Genomic DNA, 12,799 nt, shown 5'->3' with positions numbered 1-12,799 from the left:
CTGGTGTTTGAAGCCAAAGACCATTGATGGTCATTAAAGATGAAACTACAGCAGAAATATCTATGATCAGTTCAACCTTTCCCCGAGAAAATGCAGAAGAAACATTTACCCAGGGTGAACAGTTGGTGCTTTTACAATTTAATCCTAATCTAATAAAAAAAAGAAATTTTTCTTGAGTTGTTAGTTATTAAAGATTAAAGTTACAGCATCTTTAATAAAACACCTTTTTTATGCACCACAAAGAAGGTGCATAAAAAACCCTAATCCAATTTAAACAGTACATACTTTTGCTTTTTAAGACAACTATATACACAAAACTGCCAAATTATATTATCTGAAAATAAAGGAGAAAGATGGAGAAAAATTATATTTATAATATGAATATGAAAGATTTAAACCACACTTAAAAAGCGATCAATATGCTCACACATTATAGATTCAAAAACGCAAGAAAAGTGGTCATCTTAACATAATATCAGATTAGTTCATGATGCGCTGGAGGTAAAATTATTGCATACACCGTATTGTCTTAATACTGAACTGCGTTAGCATTGATTTGCTTTCCAGGAAAGCTTCTGATAAAACCAGTTTTTAAAGAAAAAGATGATTTATTCAAACCGAACCAAAGATTTAAGCCGTCAGCTTCCACTCACTAAAGGACCTGAAAGCAGTGAATCCATTACCATCACAAATGTCTTCATAAAATCCACTTATAATATTTAATATTCATCAGATCCAACAATTTGCCAACATTCCTTAATAGCACTCTAGCAGAGCTCGGCCACAGTCGGGCGAACTCTCCCAGTGTGTTGCACATTAGTGTGGTGGTAATGGCACACGGCTCGCGGGACGCTTTCCACTTTGTCTCCCACTGCGAGCCGGATCCAGTCCGTCCCAGTAGGAAAAAACCAACGGGGGGGGAGTGGGAGTCTAAATGGGGTTCTTTTGACCATTTGGGTTTAAGCACCAGAGCAACACGCATGGCTAAGAGCTCGGTCTGACCCTAAAAGGATGCTGACCCACATTTGGTGTCATGAACGGCTCTTTGCAGCGCTCGGCTGTCAGACTGCAGTCCCGCATGTGTGACTGTGTGCTAAAGTCGCATGTTTTATGCATGCGCTGCATTGTGCAGCTCTGCCTCTTCTTACTAAGTGCTGCTTTGTTTAGTTACAGGCATCTTTTAAAAGAGTCAGAACCAAAGTACCAAGCTTCATCTTATGCTGAAGATGATAAAAATGTGATGTTTTGCTCCAAAATTTACCAGTTAACCCAAAAAATAAAAAATAAAGATCTGGCATAGGGTTTGGCAATATGGACTAAAAAGTTTTATTGCAACATTTTGCAGTACTATTGTGATAAGAATAAAAGTGATGGTAAGTATTTAATATTATGTTTTAGGTAACTGTCTGAATGTGAGTTATCATTTATTGTATAAATTTTCTGTCATAAGAATTTCTGTTTGTTGTTTTCACAATAGATGACAATTAAAAACTGTCTGTATTGTTCGGATTGTTAGCTTTACTATTTTCTACAATGTTTATTCAATTAAGGTATCAATAAATACCAGTAAATTTGAAAATAAGATTAAATGTATGCAGATTTGTGGTTCAAATTATTTATGCGACTGGCATCCTAAAGAATTGTATTACACATGGATGTTTTTCAAGCTGATTTGTTTGTGGGGCTGTGATTGCGTTTTTTTTGCAGTCTCAACCATACAGTTACCTAAAAGATAAGAAATAAATAATTCTTAATATCACTTTTATTGTCATCACAGTAGTTCCACAAAGTGTTGTTTTGATTCTTTCATGCATATCTGAGAAATCCTTTAATCTCCATGGCAACCATTTAGCTGTGCAAAATGCCTGCATGGTTCTAACTCCACCTTCGAGGCACAGCTCCTCCCCCACTCAGCTCCTTCAGACTAGCCAGCAGCAATCAGCAAATACCTGGTGGAACTACTGAGCTCATAATAGGAGCTACTTCTCAGTGCAAAGCTGGTAAAAACAGATAAAGGGTTAATAGAGGAGACATGTTGCGGTGACTTCCTGAAGGCAGAGTTTCAGAAAAAGTAGAAGTTTTTAAAGAGACAGATGTCCAATTTCAAGGCGTTAAATTACAAAGTCAAATGTTGTTCAGTCATATGTGATATACCATTTCTATAATAATTTAAGTTAACATAATTTCTTGATTGTACTACAAAATGACACTATGTGCCTGGAAAATACATATTAGATATTATTGTAAAATGTAAGATGGTAAAAAAAAATTTTCGTCGTGTGTGTGTGTGGTCTCAAGTTTTGAAAATTGTTAGACAATTTAAAAAATCTTCCTGTGTAAACCAGGCATTTGGCTTTTTATGTTACTATGACCCACTTAAACTAGAAATTCTTGAATAGTAGAGAGTTCACGGTGTCAATAAGTCTGAACGTATAGACATGTTCAGTGTTGCTGGTTATTAAAAATAACTCAAAGGTCAAATATTTGTTTTTCTGTTAGCTACAACCTTCTTGATCCACAGTCAAGATCAACTTGTCCTTTTCCACTTTCATTTTCCTGAATGACCTCACAACCCCAATACACAAAGCCAGAGAAACACACAATGCATAAATGCTCAGTTTACCAGCAGGGACTTTGGTTGTAAAGAAGGACAACACTTTAGTCCACTGATGCATACAGAACAGAGAAGTCATTAGGGATGAAGCACACGAGTTTGTTGGAAGTTGCATCGTGTTGCAGCATCCTCTCAGACAATTTCCAAGCTCCTGTTCCTTCATTTTCTTTCCCTCCTCATCACATATTCTCCTGCTTACTCTCCAGCGACATGTAGCATTCACTATTAATGTATTTATGCACCACTTGTTCTTCTCCGCTTGCAAACACGAAGTTATTCTTGTTTCGTTTTCTTCTTCTGTTAGAAAATAGCTGGAGCTGATGAGGGATTAAAAGAGGACTGTGGAGATTGCTTTTCCTTTATTTGCCTTATTATCTTGGCCTCCAATCAAAATGTTTCATTTCTAAATTCAGAAAATATGGTTTATAAAATGTAAAATTTCTCCTGCTCTCATAAAATACAACTTATCTGCTTAGAAAAAAGAAACCTACAGTAGAAATTCACTTTGTGGCACTTCAATACCAGAAAACACGGTAATCTCTTAGCAACCAGGTAACAAGAAATATTATTGTTCAACAAAACATAAGATTTCTTCTGCTCTTTAGAAATAGTACCTATTTTAGACTACTTACTACATACAAATTGAGCAGTTGGAGAAATTTGCAGAAGTGTGATTTTTTTTGTCATTAGTGGTAAATATATTATAAAACAGACATTCAACACAAAAGTTAAAAATCTGAATTATACCTTTTTGCTGCTCGTTATAAGATAACTCACTCGTCTCAACAATTTAACAACAAATATTGTTGATCTCCTTTTTTGAAATACCATTTATCTGCTTAGAAACAAGATTTGTACAGTTGATCAACTTAGCAGAAAAGTAAAAAATCTTTTCTTTCTCATTGGTGGTAAAGGTATTATAAAACAGACATTGAACACAAAAGTAAAAATCAGATTTTGACTTCGTGGCAGTTAGTTGCCAGAAAACCCTCTCTTCTCTCTCTTCGATCCGCTGCACATTTTTCCCAGCTCCCTTGCAACACATCGTCCATACACCACATAAAAATTACATCAGAGTTCTCATCTTTAAATAGCTTGTGACATTTATTGATGGACTGAAGTGGGTCCTCTCTGCGCTGGTTCGGCCCGGGGCCTATTAAAGCAATTGAGTCTTCTTTGCATTCTGCCTTTGAAGTGTTGGGAGAATGGCTGCGCCCGTCCAGACCGCGGTTAATCATTAGTCATAGCAAAGCGCTCTGCGTGAAAACTGCTGCTTTTATGGCAGCGGCAGGCGCAGCATGGGGCATCGGTTATGAAGCTCGTAGATAATGTCATCTGGAGGGAAAGTGTGCAGTGTGTTCATGTGTCGTCTTTTTGTTCCCTCAGGGTATTAAACATCACGCTGATGATAAGGAGTCATCTTCTGTGTGATGATGTGTGATGTGCTAGTCATTAACACTCTGGGTCATGTTTCTTCCTCATTATTTTGCTCTGGATGTAAACTTCTACAAAGGCTTTTGGCCCATGTTCATGTTCTGATGTTCAGATATGACTCCTGCCTCAAGCAACTTTGTATTTTTTTTATTATTTTACTTGAACAAAACAGATGTGCAGCAGAGCTCCGCTGGGAGGCACCTGCCATGTCAACAGCCGGATTTATTTGGTTAGCCTCCCGAATCTGAGCTGCAAAACCGTAAATGATGCATCTGATTGGTTTTTGTTCCACCAGACTTTAAACCCCCACAGCCAGGTTCTGCTGTATGGTTACTCCTGTTGAAGGGAGTCATTCCTTTCCACTGTCGCCACATGCTTGGTCACAAGGGAAGGATGTCCTTTGGAGAGTAAAACTTTTTACCTACTGGTAAGGCTGGGCAATATTGTCAAAAATTATGATATAATATGTATTTTTAAAGAACTCAAGAATATTTTCCACATTTTCTGCTAGGAAAATATTTAACAGGGATGAAAAGAAAGACGAAGATAATGAGACTAACAAAAGTCACCTGAAAGCAAAGACAAGGACATATAACAAAGTGTATGTAGCTCTTGGCTTCACTGACTAAGGTGGGGGAGAGAAAAGAACAGTATGTCTTCTGTGTCTGAAAATGTTAGCAGCCGTCATCATGACTAGATAAATTAAGGCGTCACTTAATGACATTACACCCCAAACACTCTCATAAGTCGCTTGAGTTTTTTAATCAAAAACATGACAAATATTGCCAGGAATCGTCCTGCTTTATGAATGCTACTTCAGAAAACCAGTGAGTACTGTTAGCATCTTACAGAGTGGCGTACCAAATTGCTCAGTGTAAAAAACCCACACCATAGCGGAAGAGCTGATACTGCCTGCACCATTAGACATGGTTTCCGTCATGCTGGATGACATAAGTGCTGCAAAAGTAAAAACTATCCCTCTGTCCAATGGCACTGTTGCCATTAATGACATTGACATTATAAATGACATTGCTAACCATCTTCAAGAACAGCTGGTAGATAAACTCAAAGAAAAATGTTTTGCCCTACAATTCGACGAAACAACTGACAGCAACAAAGACTGTATCTTATGTACGTTTTGATGTGACAAACTCCCTGCGTGAGGATCTACTTTTTTGTAAATATGTCAGGAACAGAGGCACAGCTGAAGAGCTGGACTGTTTCCTGACTGAGAATGGGCTAAAATGGAAGAACTGCATCAGTGTTTGCAGTGATTGTGGCAAGGATGAGAAAAGGAGTTCAGGCACTCATTAAAAAGGCTTCACCCAATGCTAAGTGGACACACTGTCATGCATAGAGAAACACTGGCTTCAAGGCCCCTTTCCTTTGAATTAAATGAAGTTATGACTGTTATCATAGGTATGGTAAATTTTATGAAGACCAGACCACTAAAACAAGAATCTTCTTCTATCTGTGAGGAGCTGAACACCAAGCTGCACTGTTTCACAGTGAAGCATGGTGGCTGTCAAGAGGAAACGTTTTGTCTCGAGTTTTTGAGCTCAGAGAGGAGATAAGAATGTTTTTGCTTCAAGAACACAAGTTTGAAGTTGCAGAAGAATTTTGTGATGAGAACTTCCTGGCAAAACTGCCCTTCCTGAGTGACATATTTGGAAGACTTAATGAACTGAATCTACAGCTTCAAGGGAAAGATAAAAACCTTCCTCAGGTCACAGACAAGATCATCTCTTTCACTCAGAAGCTTGCAGTGTGGGCCAGTATTTCCTTGATGAAGAAAATACTGATTCTTTCAAGAACCTGCATGAATTTGTTGACACTACTGACTACGATGCCACCTCACTGATCAAACAACATATTTCATCATTAATGGGATTCTTTGAAAAGTACTTCCCTGACAACAGAGAAGTATGACTGGGTCAGAGATCCTTTCAATGCACCAACTCCTACTGGTTTCAGCTCTGCAGAGGAGGACCAGTTCATTGACATGACATCTGACTCCACATTGAGACTGAGGTTCACATCACAGACACTGAGTGCAGAGAGGGAGTTGAAGCCTGTGGGCATTTTTATTCCTTTTGCCGCATCATGACTTTGTGAGACTGGCTTTTCTGCTGTTGCTGCACTAAAGACCAAGTCCAAACCTTTTTTTCCATAGGTGACCAGTTTATTCAATTAGCAGTTTATTCTGTGAGATTCTGCGTTTTATTGTGGATGCCATTTTGTTTATTAAATTGTGTGATTTCATTCCATGACGCCATCAGAGAGCCAGGAGAACTACAGAGTACGACAATCTCTGCACCGTGTTGTGTATTTTTATCTTTGACTCCTTTGTTCAAAGTCTGATTCTTGTGATTTTCTGTGCGTGAGTGAAGAAAACAAAACATAGTTTGGTCATATCTGACATATTTTAATCTACTTCTTGTTTCCTCTTCCCTGTAAATAAAAATAAATTGTTTTACCAACTATCACGTCTTTTAAAGATGTTTGCTCAGGACCAGCGAACATCTCAATCGCCCTTCCTGAATCTCTGCAGACCCCAGATGTCTGAATTATTTCAGTCTCTGTTGCTGCTTTGATCGCTGCAGCTTCATTTGCGCAGGAGTTAAATGTCGCTCCCAGTTCGTTCAGCTGCGTGTGTGATTGCAGGAAATGGGCATCCTGGCCGCCAGTCTTGTCTTCAGCTCAGCGTGGTTCCCACCTCAGGTTTCTCACATGGAGAGCGGAAAATAAAAGAAGTTCCTCTCCCGCTGTCAGCTGCTGCCTCTTTTTCTGCGGATAGTTTTTATTTAGCACAGAGAAGCTGTGGAGAGTCAGAACTAAAGCAAAGTAAAACAATCCCACTGTGCTGTCTTTATTAATCAAAAACATACAATAAAAATGATCAGAACCTTTATATTAGAGCTGAAACAATTTAGTTTTGTTAGTTAATTAACATTTGTTTAAAAGTTTAATTCTACCTCCTTTTGACTATATCATTTTCTAATTAATTTACATCCCAAACAAAACATTAAGCATGCCAGAAAATGATTTATTTAATCTTAGAAACTTATTTTTACCACGGTTTGATTTTTTTATTCAATACAGCTCTTAGTTTTCACATAATAATTTATGTAGGACTTGAATTCTTGTCTGTTTTAAAAGTTTTCCCGCCTTTCTGCTCCCTCTGGAAAAAGGCGGGAAAACTTTTAAAACAGACAAGAATTGTCACCATGCTAACAAGTGCTTCAGTACTTCTCACAGAGCAGGTCTTTTTTTTCTTTTTAAATATAACCATTAACTATAATTCAAGTTCAGAATTACTGATTGGATGAGTAGAATGAAGTTGATTTTCTCCATATTTGATGTTTCCTGTAACCTATTTTAGTTTAGCGTTGTTGGTTTATAAAAAGAATAAGATAGTTAAGTTTATTTGTTTCCCATCTGAGTTAAATTAAGCGAATGTTTCTTGGATTCTCCTCCTTCGTTCCACTTTAATAAGTCTTAACTGCGTTTGAGATTAAGAGACCTCATGTTTCAACAGCTCCAAAGTAATTACAGCCAACCCACTTTCACTCTTCCACTCACACACGCATAAAGACCCAAAAAGTTACTCCCATATTTAATTAAATGCAATCATTTCACCATAGTGGGAAAAAAGAAAAGGCTTATTAATCTAATTAGGAGACTCTCCAAGCTCTTTTCTGGAGCGTGTTGGAGATTGGAGCAAAGTGTGAATCTACATGTTTGGATCTTTTATTTCAGTGCGCCACATTTCAGTGGTGATATGTATCGGCCTTTTTACAGCGGCTCTGAAATGACTTTGCTGTGCTGTGAATACAGCCGGCAGCTGCTATAATAACGACGGCCCAGACAAAACGTAATTATTTCTTTCAGCTTCCATTTGCTTAAAGCAATTCAGCCATTGTGAGGGAGTGAATTAGCAGTTGAGCAGCGGGACATGAGCTCTGTTTTGTGACGAGTTGGTGAAATTTTACTTTGATCTTAGATTTGCTCTTTATCATAATACTTGATTTTATTCCAACAGGAGGTAGGTCATTTTAAAGGTAATTTTATTTATATAGCACATTTTTAGCAATACAAGGTGCTATACAGGATTTTAAAGGAAATACAAACAAAATAACAAACCAAAAGAAGAAAAAGCTAATAATGTTGAAATAAACTAGATAGTCCTCTTCAGGGTTGGTAGATAAGTATAAGTAAGTATCTTACCAGTAAGTTATCCATCCAGTGGCTGGATGGATAGTTTTTCTTGTCTTTGTGAACCTGGTAAGCCACCATTGAATTATATCTTGGGATATAGTATTTTCATAACAAAGCCCTCTCTGACTGTTTTTGCTAGTTTTTTCTTAGTGTAACTCATTCTACGCTGCTGCATTTTTTAAATTATAAAATACTAAGATTACATTTATCTGTTTTTAGCTTTCAGTACTCTATTTAAAGTCTTCGTTGTGTCAGTTTGTAACGACTCAATACGTTGCCTCTTTGATTGGTACCCGAGTTCTTGAATCTCACACACACAGGAAACCTTTTAGATTAAAGGGATGTTTTCAAGATGTCAGACCATCACATTCCCTCTACGTATTATACATGTCCTGTTTCATATTACGTCCACTTGTTGACTTTTGACTAGAACCAGACGTCTCCGTGCTGCTGGCCTTTCTGCTCCGGACATCAACCGGCGTCAAACTGCCAGCCTGTTGCTCTCATGGGTGGAAAAGGAGGAGGACAATTTAGGATGAAAGAGACGGAGGGAAGCTTTTCTTTTTATTTTTTATTTTCCTCTTCTCTCTCCAGCAATCTTGGGAAATGTTCTTGAAGAGAAGGAAGTTAGAGTTTAGTGGAGAAGTTGGAGTGATGACAGCTCTGTTGCCTCGGGGAGAAAAATGTCTTCAGTTTCTCTTTTCCTAGATATTTTTTTCTTTCTCTATGATGTTTTTTTAGCAGAATTTTAAATCCTCGAGTGTTTAAATCAATTTTCTGCTGCTGTTTCTTATGTCTTGTTAAACTACATTTGCAGTTGCTTGTAGAAGTCTTCGTAACCGATGAACCTTTCCATGTTTTGTAACATTGCAACCACACATATAAATATATTTAATTGGAAATTACTGTGAAATACCAACACAAAGTGGTGTACAGCTGTGAAATAGAGATCCCGTCCCCCTTCTTCCTAAAAAGCTGGTAATTAACGATGACAACCATTAGTATTAGCTGTCAAGTTGTCAACATAACATGCTAAATCTTAAATATACGTGTGATATATGAAAGAAAAACGGTTGCAGTGCTTTGATACTAAATGTCAACACTATAACAACTAGATAACAAGGTCAGGAAAAAGTTTTAATTTTAAAAATAGAGAGAAGGAGGAAAGTAGTTCAGTTATGCTAGCTTGACTATGACAACTGTAACATGTAGATGTGCTGTGGAATTCTGTTTGTTTCGGTTCAATAAAAAAACACCAAAAAAGGCGACACACACACCATCTCTGACAGATCGTCAGTAGAGCAGGGGTTTAAATTAGATAGTCGACCGGCGCTGTGTTAGCTTAGCTAATAGCAGCGGTAGCTGGTCTACCACAGCGATCACTTAATAATCTCAAAATGAACATCAAGAAAAAAAACATAAAATCGTAATGAACTAAATGTTCTTTGGATGGAAAATGTTTGCATGTTTTTTGGTGTTGAATCCTGGTGCATGTAGAGGCGTTGTCAGTTGCTATGGCAATGAGTCTGTTTGTAGCATAGCTTACACAGACAATGAAAAAAAAGAATGAGTGTTTTCCTGTGGCGCACTGCACTAAATTAATAATACCTACACCTCCAGGTTTCATTTTGTTAACTTAATTGTTCTGCAGAGGCAGCGCGGCTACAGATGGCAAGGAAAAGAATCGCCTTCATGCCCTCCAACGTTGTGCGCAAGTGCAAAATCTCCAGATGTAAACAATAACATGCAATGTGTCTATGCTACTTTATGTTCATCTGTCACCTTAAATTTCTGTGAAATATGTTTGTTTGTGGCTGTAATGTGCAACCTGAGGTGACCTAGACAAACATGGCTTCAGACTACAACTCCCCCTTCTCTCGTACTCCGGTAGACCTTTTTCATTTTTCTTCCAGTGTCCTAATAGAATTTGAATAGTGGACCTGCCAGTCCCGGCCAGGACCTATCGATCCCTTCCAGCATCTTTTCCTCCCCCTTTAGGATAATGGATTGCCATCACGTCCTCTCTGAGCTCCAGCCCCCTTCCTCAGCGCCTGTTAGTACAAATAATGGCTAATCAATATGCGCTGGAGTCCCTGCAAATGTCGTTTTAACACTTGATTTATGCCAAGCGCTTTCTTAGTCCGTTTGCTTACCAGCCAGTCAATTTCGCCAGTCGCAGTAAAGTCCTCATCTGGACCTTAAAGATGAATATTTTGTCTGTACTTTCACACAGTTGGTAAACAGCCTGGCGCTTCGACCTCTGACTTCGGCATGCAGATTGGTAATGATTGTCGATCTGAGATCATCGCTCAAGCTCTAATGGCTGATCACTCCATCAAGATGGGATTTTTCTCAACTTTGTCAAGTCTGCCGCTTCAATCATGGCGTGTTTGATGTTTCATCTATATGCGATCGCTGTAGCTAATGCGATTTAAGGAGCGGGGAGGTCCGGCGTTAAGGATGAGTCGGCTGAGCAGCTACGAAAGCTGACGGGTCAAATATTTCAGAGTTATAGGAACTCTGAAATATATGATTATCTGAAATTATCTAGAGGAGGAGTTGTCAGTGCTGGATGAAAAAGAGGAGTGGGAAAATACTTGTTCAGATGTTATACTCTGCCTCCGTGTCTAAAAGTCGTATCAATCCATTTGTTAGTATTTCAGCCATTTAAACGTCCATCTGTTTGTTCAGTTATCCATGTTCGTCCACAATTTTATCTAATCTGTCTGTTTGTTCATCCGTCCATCTACATTTTCATCCATCCATCCAACTGTCTATTCATCCAATAATCCATCTGTCCAGTCATCACTCTACCTGCTCATCTGTCCATCCATCATTCACCCATCAACATTTTCATCCATCCACTCATCCATCCATCCAACTGTCTATTCATCCAATAATCCATCCGTCCAGTCATCACTCTACCTGGCCATCAATCTATTGATCTTTCCATAGTTTTTCTTTGTCATGTTTCTGGAATCAAAATTAAAACTATGCCAATATATCTGTCCAAAATTCCCATTAAATATTTTTTATTTACACCTTAAAAGTGGGTGAATTGACAGAAAACTGCCAAATATGTAATTTTAATGTAAAAAAAAATATATTCAGCATCTCAGATTTTATATAGTTGAGGTCAAGCACCAAATTCACTCAAAAGATTGAATAATAATGTAGAATAGAATAGAATTCAACTTTATTGTCATTGCACTGTCACAAGTACAAGCAACGAGATGTAGTGTATGTATACTAGTTAGTCAACTGAAAGAACTGAGACATTTTCTGGCTTTAAACAAACTTGAAAAGAAATAAAATGCGAAAAATAAAATATGATCTTTTGTAAAAACAATCATTCTTTCTAGACCTTTATGTGATACATCCAAAAATACTCTGGTTGTATGGAAATGTCTGTATAAGCAACATTTTAACGGCTTTTAAATCACAACTATCTGCTGAAACTTACTGCTCAAATGTTAGCTTATATACATGTACATATATATATATATATTATTATATGTATTATTGCAAAAGCTTACAAATAAAGAAAACAGGCGACACTTTTAATATCCAGATTATCATTTCCATGTTTTGAAGCACAATGTGTCAAAGTTTTGGGTTTACTTCCAGTTTGAACTCTTTTGGCTCCTTATTTGGTTTCACTTTGTATCACTTAAATAACAAGTAATCCTCAATAAAAAGGAGCTTATGCGTTTTTTACAGTGTCTTTTCCATATTTTAACATTTAATGCCACATGTATCACATCCTGATTAAGTGTGCTAATCCCTCAAAAATAACACAAGATTTGGCTGAACACACTCCATCATTAACACTAATCCACGCTCCATCCCTGCCATGTTCCCTCGTCTATTTCAGGAGCTAATTTCTCTCAGTTTCCCCTGTCGAAGAGAACACTTGTTGGACTAAAATAAAGCTTGCATCCTATCAAATTTTCTGGATTTTGTTTTCTATTTTTTTACCGCTTCGTGGACGCCGAATATTCCAGTGATCGCACTCTCACAGAAGCAGGTAATGACAATTATTTATACGGTATTAGCTGTTGTAGTTCTACTTCCTAGTTGCACTAAGTAGACGTTTTCCTGGATTGTGCGATTGCATTTGCATAAATAGCTGCAGGTGGTTTGTTTGTCTCACCTGGGAGGAACAGAAAGGTGGAGATTTGCAGTTCAAGGCAATGCAGAGGAATTAGTCACACAGCTCATTACAGATGATTGCTTTTGTCTGCACACGTATGTTCAAGTTGGTGGTAATTACAGGTCATTGCCTTGTCCTTTTGTGGCAAATTTTACCATGGAGACACAACAAAGCTGCATATGCAAATAGAGCTTTTATCCAGAGACGGTTGCAAAATTACTTCTTTGCAACAAACTTCATGGAAATGACAAATGCGCTCCGTATTTGATTGGATTTTCCTATGAAACTGAATGGCATCAAGAGAAGTTGTAGCATGTTTTTGTTTGTTTTCAATTTGACTGAACGCTACCTCTTCTCAGTCTCAGAAAAATCTTAAAGTA

The 12,799-nt window shown here is 37.8% G+C and overlaps 1 protein-coding gene across 4 annotated transcripts in view; it reads left to right on the top strand.

The window, feature by feature from the left end:
* The window catches only part of pard3ab (par-3 family cell polarity regulator alpha, b), a 258,134-nt gene that overhangs the window by 206,005 nt on the left and 39,330 nt on the right, over positions 1-12,799 (top strand). The gene's annotated exons all lie outside the window — the stretch shown is intronic.

Source organism: Xiphophorus couchianus, chromosome 6 (assembly GCF_001444195.1).
Source record: "Xiphophorus couchianus chromosome 6, X_couchianus-1.0, whole genome shotgun sequence".
In the NCBI taxonomy this organism is placed as follows: domain Eukaryota; kingdom Metazoa; phylum Chordata; class Actinopteri; order Cyprinodontiformes; family Poeciliidae; genus Xiphophorus; species Xiphophorus couchianus.
Note: the sequence above shows the minus strand (reverse complement) of the source record. Positions and strands in the feature narration are given on the sequence as shown.